Here is an 11,334-nt window from a genome sequence, read left to right on the forward strand (position 1 = left end):
TTTACAGGATGAAAAGTCCTCACACTGTAGTTTACTTACAATAACATGTATCAGGGTCACTAATACATTTTGTTATAAGTAAATAACAGTTCTACTTTTTACTAATACTTAAGGTACTTTAGCTATTTCCACTTCTGGTATAATTAGTACTATTACTGACACTGCTGCTTTTCTTGCTGCTACTTTCACTACTGCTAATGTTACTACAGTGATGCTGACATCAGCTATGACATTGACTACAACTACTGACCTCTGATCCTGCTGCAGTTTGACAGTTAATTTCATGGTACTGGTTTGATGCTAATGTTGCTTGTGGTGATGTGAAGCCCTTACAAACCAGTAACAATCACTAAATCCTGTCATCAACCTCATATATTACTGATACTACAAGGACCATTGGTTCTATAACTACAGCACTACCACTACTGTGACTGCTCAGGCTAAAATATTTTCATTAGTATTACAGACGTCTCACAAGTACAAGTACCACAGCTACTATAGCTGGAACTGGAAGCTGTTAGTAATGCCACTGATTTTTTTGTGTCTGGACAATTGTTCCTTCAAATTCATTTGTTAGCCTCCCTGTTGATTTCAACAGGTATAGATAACTCCCTGAACACCTCATGACCTCTCACATTATCCCTCTATTTATCCCCCATCATCCCACCATGGATGAAGATTTATTCATTTATTTTTGGCTACAGTATCAAACTCCAAACCATATTTACAGCATCATACTGTGAACCACAGTTACAGTAGAGCAGTTATACGGCAAAGCATATAATGTAGTATTTTTAAAGTGTGGAAGTGTTTGTTTTTTAATTATAGTTTACATTAGTAAATGATCAGGTACGATGTACTAAAAACATTCATCTCTAACAAAGAGAGAAGAGATGTAGTGATAAGAGGTGACCTTCACTGGGCCAGGTGGTGAGTAGTAGGCGCCTCTGCTCACAAGATACTTAATCTCTCGTATTTTCCTCGATCCAATTATATTTCTGAATCCTAGTTTAAACACTTACTGCAATAAATGAATGAAAAAAAGGAGTCGCTGGAGAAGTCGTCAAATACAAACAGAGTTTATTTCACATCAGGTCCAACAAACTCTCAGATCACAAAAATCTCCAGGGATGGCAGGAAAAAAGCCCTTATTTTAGTTTGGGTCTCCTCTTTTATAGTCTTGTTTAGTGCATCAAACTCGTCAGACAATGAGACCACTCCTGTCTCATTCCTGAACGTTTCACCTGGCAGATGGCATCAGTCTGTTCAGATCCGGTGGTGTGACTCTTTCTGGTCTTACACGTGTTTATCATCTCGGTGGGGGTCATATTTGCCTGTCTCAGCACTTTTGGCGACCAGGTGTTCTGCCCGCTCCTACTCATCCCCTCCCTCAGGAACATGCAATACCCCCTCTTCCCTCTAGGATACACTTATAGATGGCCTTTGTCCCTGATACACAAACATTTGATTGTCTTACATTATTATGAGGTTACAAAATCATTATTATAGATATTGATACACAATACTTTGCTTAAGTAACATATATGCCACTACACTACAGTATCAAACTCCAAACCATATTTACAGCATCATACTGTGAACCACAGTTACAGTAGAGCAGTTATACTGTAAAGCATATAATGTAGTATTTTTAAAGTGTGGAACTGTTCTTTTTTTTAACTATAGTTTACATTAGTAAATAATCAGGTACGATGTACAAAAAACATTCATCTCTAACAAAGAGAGAAGAGATGTATCGTACGAGGTTTAGCTAACGGCTCATTTCTATTGAAGGATTGGAATACTTCCTCCACCGCTGTTTTGGCCTTTCTAACTTTATGCAAACACAGAATGATTTGAACGTTATAACTGACTCCTGAGAGCAAAGCACATCTGCTGACAGCAGTCTGAACAAATATACATGCCATTATTTATACAACTAGACTTGTATTAGACCCTCGTTACCTCTGCCCGCCCTCCCACCTGCCCTCTGGACCCTCTCCCCTCTCACCTTCTCCAGTCTCTCGCTCCTGACCTTCTTCCTTTTCTCACCCATCTCATCAACACTTCCTTAACAACTGGTTGCTTTCCAAACAATCTTAAGGAGGCAAGAGTGAACCCTCTCCTAAAGAAACCCACAGTCAACCTTTCTGATGTGAACAACTATCGACCTGTCTCTCTTCTCCCATTTCTTTCCAAAATACTTGAGCGTATGGTCTTAAATCAACTCTGGTGAATCTACCTTCACCAGAATACCAGTGCTCTCCACCCAGCCCTCACCCACTTAGACACAAAGACCTCATATGTTAGGATGCTGTTCATAGACTTCAGTTCAGCCTTTAACACCATCATCCCCCAGCAGCTAGTTTGTAAGCTAACAAACCTGGGCCTCATTCCCTCTCTCTGCAACTGGCTGCTGGACTTCCTCACTGCAAGACCACAATTTGTACGGGTTGACAATAATACATCAGACACCATCACCCGGTGTACCGGGGACCCCCAAGGATGTGTGCTCAGCCCCCTGCTCTTCAACCTAATGACCCGCAACTGCACACCCACCTACAGCTACAACCACATTGTCAAGTTTGCGGATGATACAACTGTAGTGGGTCTCATCAGCAACAATGATGAGACAAACTACAGGAAGGAAGTGAACCAGTTGGCCACATGGTGTTATCAACTTCAGGAGAACCCACACCCAACACCCCCACCCACTGACCAACAATGGTGGAGCAGGTGAGCGCCACCAAACCCCTGGGGGTGAACATCACTGAGGACCTCTCCTGGAGAAACAACATCACCTTGCTCACCAAGAAAACCCAGCAGCGCCTCCAATTCATCTGCAAACTGAAGAGAGCAGGGGCCCCAACACCCATTGTAGAGGCTAAGCTAACGCTTTAAGCCACTGAGGTTCCGCTTTGTTGCACTAATTGTCGTGTCTGCTGAATTAAGATTCCGATACAAACTCTTTCGATTGAACACTAAGGCCGTGTATTTCTTGTTGAATCAGCTTTCCTATCAGCAAACAAAACATGACATTCAGACACACCATAACTTAGCCTATGGAGCAAACGCTACCTCAGCCCACTTGTGTAGGTGTGTGTCCGGGTATGTATGTGGTCAAAAACTGTTTACCTTCCGGCAGAACACAACCAACAACAAACATTGGTTCCTACTTATAGCAGGAGCGCTAATTGGCTCTTATACCCATCATGCACTCTTTCTACCTAGGCGCCATCGAGAGAATCCTCAGCAGCTGCATCACTGTGTGGTTTGGAAGCTGCACCGCTTCCAACCGCAAGACCCTGCAGCCCATAGTGAACACTGCTGAGAGGATTATTGGTGCCGACACTCCAGGACATTTTCAACACCCCGCCTTACCCGCAAAGCACTCAGCATTGTGGGTGACCACACCCCCATCCCTCCAACTGCCTCTTCAGCCTCCTGCCTTCAGGGAGAAGGTTCCGCAGCCTCCGGTCAAGCTCCACCCAACACAGAAACAGCTTCTTACCCCAGGCTGTCAGGATGCTAAACTCTCTCCCCTCTCTCCCATCTCTCCCCCTGCTGCTAATGGACCTGGATTTTTTATTTTATTTTATATACATATATATTATTTTATATATTTATTGTAGTGACCTCTTTTTTAATATACTTCTTTATGTGTGTATTTGTATATATGTGTGTATGTGTGTGTGTGTGTATATATATATATATATATATATATATATATATATATATATATGTGTGTATATCTATTTATATATTCTTTATTTTGTGGGGACTGTGAGAAATGGCATTTTGATCTCCCTGTTTGTATCACACAGAGAAATTGACAATAACATTGACTTTGACTTGACAACCTTCTTGATCCGCACCAATCTGGTTTCAAAGCCACTCAACTGAAACTGCCCTCCTCGCTGTCACTGAGGAACTTCACGCTGCTGCATCAGCCTCCCTCTCAAGGTAACTTGGAGAGAGTCTCTCACAGACCCTTGTCAACTCACCACTAGGTTTCCTCAGGGCTCCGTCCTGGGTCCCCTCCCCTTCTCTCTGTAAATCAAATCAAATCAAATCAAATGTATTTGTATAGCCCAATATCACAAATTATATATTTGTCTCAGTGTGCTTTACAGACTGTACAGGTTACGACACCCTCTGTCCTTAGACCCTCGCATCGCACAAGGAAAAACTTCCTAAAAGAAACCCCATAATTAAAGGGGGAAAAATGGAAGAAACCTCAGGGAGAGCAACTGAGGAGGGATCCCTCTCCCAGGACGGACAGATGTGCAATAGATGTCGTGTGTACAGGATAAACAACATAGTACAAATACAACATTTGACAGAAATTATGTTGTGTTGAAAAAAAAAAGAAAGTATGGATGAATCCAGGAAAATGTCAAAAAGGCTTCCCGGTGTCCAGCAGGACCAGGTCAGCAGGCGCAGCCACGATTCATGATCCTGACGTAAACTTTATCAGTGGCAATCTGCCACATGAGACACAGAAACTCCGGGGATAATGCCCCGGATGATGAGTTAGTAACATACATTCACATAAATCCATACAGAGAGGGAGAAGAAGAGAGAGGGAGGGGAGGAGAGAGGAAGAGAAGGAAGAGAGCAGGGAGGTGTCCCCCGGCAGTCTAAGCCTATAGCAGCATAACTAGGGGCTGATCCAGGGCAAACCTGAGCCAGCCCTAACTATAAGCTTTATCAAAAAGGAAAGTCTTTAGCCTACTCTTAAATGTTGAGAGTGTGTCTGCCTCCCGAACACAAACTGGAAGCTGGTTCCACTGGAGAGGAGCCTGATGGCTAAAGGCTCTGGCTTCCATTGTACTCTTAGAGACTCTAGGAACCACAAGTAACCCTGCAGTCTGGGAGCGTAATGCTCTAGTTGGTTTATAAGGTACTATGAGATCTTTAAGATATGCTGGAGCCTGACCATTAATTGCTTTGTAAGTCAGGAGAAGGATTTTGAATTCTATTCTGTATTTTACCGGGAGCCAGTGCAGAGCAGCTAATACAGGAGTAATATGATCCCGTTTCCTTGTTCTTGTCGATACACGTGCCGTTGCATTTTGGATCAACTGAAGAGTCTTAACCGACTTTTTTGGACAACCTGATAACAATGAGTTGCAGTAATCCAGCCTTGAAGTAACAAATGCATGGACTAGTTTTTCTGCATCATTTTGAGACAGGATGTGTCTTATTTTTGCAATGTTACGTAGATGAAAGAAGGCAGTCCTTGAGATTTGTTTTATGTGGGAGTTAAACGACAGATCTTGATCAAAGATGACGCCAAGATTCCTTACAGTGGTGCTGGAGGCCAAGTTAATGCCATCCAGAGCTACTATGTCATTAGAAAATGCGTTTCGGAGGCGTTTAGGGCCAAGTATAATAACTTCAGTTTTGTCTGTGTTTAACATCAAAAAGTTGCTAGACATCCAAGTTTTTATGTCCTTAAGGCTTGAAGTTTAACCAATTGATTGGTTTCATCTGGTTTAATTGATAGATATAATTGGGTATCATAGCAATGAAAGTTTATAGAGTGGTTCCTTATAATATTGCCCAAAGGAAGCATATATAAGGTGAATAGAAACGGTCCAAGTACAGAACCTTGCGGAACTCCAAGACTGACTTTGGCTGTCATGGAGGATTTATCGTTAACAAGTACAAATTGAGATCGCTCAGATAAATAGGACTTGAACCAGCTTAGTGCGGTTCCTTTTATGCCAACACAATGTTCCAGTCTCTGTAGTAGAATGTCCTGATCAACAGTGTCGAAAGCAGCACTGAGGTCTAACAAGACAAGAACAGACACAAGTCCTTTGTCTGATGCCAATAGAAGGTCATTGGTAACTTTCACCAGTGCCGTCTCTGTGCTATGATGAACTCTAAATCCAGATTGAAAAACCTCAAATAAACTATTATTATGTAAAAAATCACACAACTGTTTTGCAACTGCTTTCTCAAGGATTTTAGCGAGAAAGGGAAGGTTAGAAGTCTGTTTGGCACAAAATACATATGCGAGCAAACATTTTCTCTGTTAAATCTGAACAAAAGCAGATTGAGAACCAAACTGACCGACAGCCATCTCTGTGATGTCCTTCGCATCTCAACCACCAAACTCACTCCTGATCTGCCAGCCATCCTTCAGTCAGCATCACTGCTCCCATTGAGTGCAACGCTGTTCCCATTGTAGGTGAGTTAAAATATATTACACAGTATGTGTTCAAAAGCCAAATGACTTAATAAATTCAGTCAATTAAAGTTGATAACATTTTCAAAAGAACGTTAGCTGATGTGTTGACAACCGCAATAAATTATTTGCATAACTATCTTAAATATAGCCTAACGTTACCCTTCCCCTTGTCCTCTTATTTCCCCCTCTTTATACAGGGCTGTGAAGGGGGTCCCCATCCTGACGAAGAAGCAATATGAGGCTGCTGTTTTGAGAATGAGCTGCCAACCCTTTTTGTAAAAAAGAAATAGAAAAATTAAAACCCATTAATGGAGAGATGTGATTTATGCTGTTTTTTTTCTTTAACTATATTAAATTATCAAGCATAATTTACCTACATTTGATTGATTGATTTGTATTACTGTTAATACACTAGAGGTGAGGCGATATACCTTAACTTTAGTGAGTGGCCCAACCTTTCGTATATTTTTCTGTATGTGGCCCTCAGTGAAAAGAGCTTGGACACCCCTGCACTATACTATGACTTTTCATATAAAATTTGATGACGTACTATAATGATTACCTTTTTATGCCTTTCAATTAAGTACTATAATATGTCTTCTTTTTATAAGACATCTTATGACATAGTATGACTTTAATGGCATTGTTATGATTGCTATACATTATCTTTTACACATTTTATGAAACATACTATGAAGTTTTGTGGCATACTATGACATTTTTTACCTTTTAAAGACAAGCTACGCTTCTACAGTTTTAAGATATAATATATTCTTTGTTATGACATATCATTATGTTTTTATTAGCTAAATTATGAAATGTTTTTTAGCCTATACTATGAATACTATACTTTGAGTACCATACCATGAAGTATTACTATGACACATGGTATAATGTGACCTCATTTTATAATATATATATTATGTCAAACAAGGACCTACTTTACCATGAAATGTCATATTTTGACCAGCTATGCTATAACGTGATATGCTATGAATTACTATTCATAGGTGATTCATATCATAGCATGTAATATTACAAGTATATACTATGTGTGTGCGTGGGTTGGCAATATGATGTCAACTGGACTCCTACATCTTTAACATCAACAACAACAATAGAAATAAGTATCAGCATTCATTAGGGCATCATTGACCAAATATATTTATGCGCGATTGACCGATGCATGACGTGAAAGAAAGAAAACGTAAATTACACTTATAAACTCCCATAAACTACACACAGCGAGATTATTGTGTCAGAATGCAAGATGGTCTTTAAATAGGGTTTATTGTTCTCAGCTCAGTGTGTGTGTGTGTGTGTGTGTGTGTGTGTGTGTGTGTGTGTGTGTGTGTGTGTGTGTGTGTGTGTGTGTGTGTACGTGTGTGTGTGTGTCTGTTCTTATGCCATGTGTTTGATATAATGCATTGGTCCCTACAATGTTTCCAAAACTGGTGATCTCATGGTCTGTGGTACTGCCTGTGTGTGTGTGTGTGTGTGTGTGTGTGTGTGTGTGTGTGCGTGTGTGTGTGTGTGCGTGTGTGTAGCTTCCAGTAGGATTTCAGAGCTTTGCTGTGGAGCCTCAGAGGAATGCAGCTCCAGCTGTTCACTGTCTCAGGCTGCAGCAGCTGCTGGTTCATTTTACTTTAGTAAATCACAAACACAAAGGTGCTTTTTGTTAAGAGTGACAGCTAACACTTACATTTTAGATAATACCTTTTTTACACACATGACAGACATTACAGCCAGTCTTTGTTATGGTTTCTATCACCATTCATTCTCTATGAGGAGTGGTGACTCTTATGATCACAGGCAGTGAACTAGGATGTTAAAGGGAAGGAAAATCTGGTAACTGATTACAAATGGCAGCCACTAGGGGGCAGAGGAACTGCACAACCTGCTGACAGACTGCCCAAACATATCGTCACCTTCTAAAGTAGTTATGGCCAACAGACCCCTCCGTCAACATCCAGCAGTCACAGAGCAACATCCTACTGGAGCGGTATTTGTGTCCAATCTCCACGAGCTCCAGAGGGAAATATCTCTTTAGTTGCTAAATACCTTTCATATTTCTCTTTTGTTTACAATGTAAAGTAAATTGCAGTCTATTGATTTACTCCTGAACTAAAACTCCAATCAGAAAGACTTTGAAAACAAACTGCAAAAACTGCTGTTTGGACGGCGGCTCATCTCACGAACAGCTGCAGCTGGTTGTCCACAAGCTGCCAGATATTTGAACTCTGGAGTCAATATGACTCCTAAAATAAAAGCGATTTACTTCAGCTGTGAAGGGGGTCCCCATCCTGACGAAGAAGCAATCTGAGGCTGCTGTTTTGAGAAGGAGCTGCCAACCCTTTTTGTAAAAAAGAAATAGAAAAATTAAAACCCATTAATGGAGAGATGTGATTTATGTTGTTTTTTTTCTTTAACTATATTAAATTATCAAGCATAATTTTAACAACACACACACACACACACACACACACACACACACACACACACACACACACACACACACACACATGACCTTATAATACTTTTCATACTGCGGCATACCGGAATATTGCTTACTACTCTAGTGTGGCTTGTGTATATTATATATACTCTGTGTGTTGTGTGTGTGTGTGTGTGTGTGTGTGTGTGTGTGTGTGTGTGTCTGTAGCATTATTGTCATTCTAAATGTGACAGCAGGGGGATTGAGGGGACCAGCTCATCGTTTCCTTGATGTCTCTCTGTTGTTCAACTAAAATAAGTTTATAGCTTATTGTTCTGGGACACACTGGAGAGAGAGAGTGTGTGTGTGTTTGTGTGTGTGTGTGTGTGTGTGTGACAGGTGTGATGGTGTGATCTGGCTCATATGTAGAGGGTTTAAACAGTATTATATTGGTGTTAACACTGTGCAGTGTGTAAATGTGTGTTTAAAAAGTTACAGTACACTCTCTTTGTAATATTATGCACAATTATCTCCAACGACTTATTCCTGTACGTAACGTTATCAGATGCCAAACACTGCACAGCAGCTCATAAAAGTTGGAAATAGGATTATACAACAATCACCTTACCCTCCATTTCTCCGGTCACAAGGTCAAAAGGCAAAGTATACTGCTCACATTACAAAGTCATCTTCCAGGAAACGGCATATCTTATGATTGGCCAACACCGGGCGCTGCCAGATGAGGCCAAAGCGTTCTACATTGGCATCTCTACTGTCCGGCACAGTGGACTCACTAATATACATGAGGAGTCTGTGTCTAAGGACAAAGGGGGTCAACATGGGGTCAACATGGTCCCATTTCAACTTTTCTATGGGGAACTTTGCTCCTGTTGACAGCTCTCAATTGAGCTAACGTTAGCTAACATTACGGACTGATGGGACAAGCTGCTCAGCCGTGAATGTCCAGAGAATCAAAGTGATTAGGACAATAATGTGATGTGCTTAAAAGTACAACCATATGCGTAGGACTAGAGGCGGGTTGCAGGGAGCATGTCGCTCTCAATATTTAGAACATAAATAAAAACATGAAAGCAGCAGGACTTTTATTTTAAAAGAACCTCTGGAACGGTGGCAGCATACAACTTTAAAGCAAGAAGAAGAAGAAGTGTGTGTGCAGTGAGCAGACGTTCTTATATTTAAAATAAATAAATAAAATGTGTTGACGGACTGGTGTGCGCATGACTCAATAGTACAGTGCCACCGAACTGTAAGTGTGTGTGTGTGTGTGTGTGTGTGTGTGTGTGAACTGCAGGTCTACAGGGTATTATTACGGGTGTGTGAGTCAGTATTTAGGCTTTACACAAAGTTATCCTGGATTAGAGAGAATCAACTGGACAGACAACTGGCGAAAGAGAGAGGGAGAGCAATGGGGAAGATGACAAAGAGATGAAATGTTGAAATAAAATAAACACTGAAAACAAAAAGAAGCAGAGTCGTGTCGGGAAAGAAAAGGGAGATGGGGAGAAAAGTAATTTAGTCAGAAGAGATCTCGTACCTTTCCAAGAGGAAGTCAAATCTCTTTAACAATCTATCATTTAGTTCTTTTCCTTCATCAGAGAAAGAGTTGAAGTATGAAGGGTTGAAGGGATGGAGTATGAGATGGGATGGAGAGGAGCGAGACAGCTGGCAGGGATGGGAGGATGGATGGAGGGCTTACAGAGAAATGTAGAGCAGTGTCAGCTGTAAATCTGTGAATACACCTTTATTTATAAAACACCTCGAAGCACAAAGGGTCACACAGAGCTCAACACAACGGCAACACGGAGAGAAACTTCCCAAAGAAAAAGAACACATGAGATTATTGTCCGTGGAAATACGACCAATAAATCCATCAATACAACGACAGTAAACCTTTCTGGGATGTCTCCAACTTGGTAAAAATCTTCATCTAAGTACTTTTTAGAGAAAAGACGGCAAAAATGCACTTGTCTTAGTCTTGCCACATTGGTACATACACTTTCAGATAAACCAAGCTTTTCCTTATACACCATAATATAACTTATTTATTTGATGGGTGATGTAGACGCCTTTTGATCCTTTTTTTAATAGTCCATCGTGAGTGCAATGATGAATTGGTTGGTCTTAGACTTAAAATACTGTCATCAGGTAGAAAACATTGTAAGGACTGGTCACCAAAAGATGAACGCCAGAGGAAAGGTCATGGGGTCAATAGAAGAGGTTTTGTCGCGCAGTAATGTCATGGAGAACCTTCAGAAATAACTTTCTGTGAACGAGTGGAAATTTGTTGCAATGGTGGCAGTAAAAGGAAGTTCAGGGGTCATCCAAAATCATTAGGATTAATCCTCTGAGAAGAATGAATGTCTCACCGAGCGTCTTGTATTCATCTTTGGAAAGGTCGTAAAATAAGACAGCCTTTAAAAATCACTGTAACTACATCAATCCAACACACAGACCTAAAGTGCCTGGTTACGGTTGCTAAGATGTGATTGGTTGATTGTAGTTCATTATCTTCGCCAGTTGGAAGATAATCAACCCTAGAGATCAAATATTGTTTGTCCTCATTTACGGCTGTATGATGAAGGACTTCTCAAAGTTTTGCGAATATTTACAATTTGTTGAAAAACATATTTTATTGACTGTGTCTTTAGCTGCTGACTCGTAGGGACTGCAAGTGATCAAC

General features: G+C 40.7%; 1 long non-coding RNA gene across 2 annotated transcripts; it reads left to right on the top strand.

Moving 5' to 3' along the window:
• Positions 1–2,099: 2,099 nt before the first annotated feature.
• Positions 2,100–6,626, top strand: LOC115005892 (uncharacterized). 2 transcript variants are annotated; one of them, XR_003831996.1, is made up of 3 exons: positions 2,100–3,963; positions 6,061–6,199; positions 6,397–6,626. It is a non-coding gene; the product is annotated as an uncharacterized LOC115005892 (long non-coding RNA). The 2 variants fall into 2 exon arrangements; XR_003831995.1 differs by having other exon boundaries at positions 3,734–3,963; positions 6,064–6,199; positions 6,397–6,621.
• The last annotated feature ends 4,708 nt before the right edge of the window (positions 6,627–11,334 follow it).

This window comes from Cottoperca gobio, unplaced genomic scaffold, assembly GCF_900634415.1.
Source record: "Cottoperca gobio unplaced genomic scaffold, fCotGob3.1 fCotGob3_387arrow_ctg1, whole genome shotgun sequence".
Taxonomy (NCBI): Eukaryota; Metazoa; Chordata; class Actinopteri; order Perciformes; family Bovichtidae; genus Cottoperca; species Cottoperca gobio.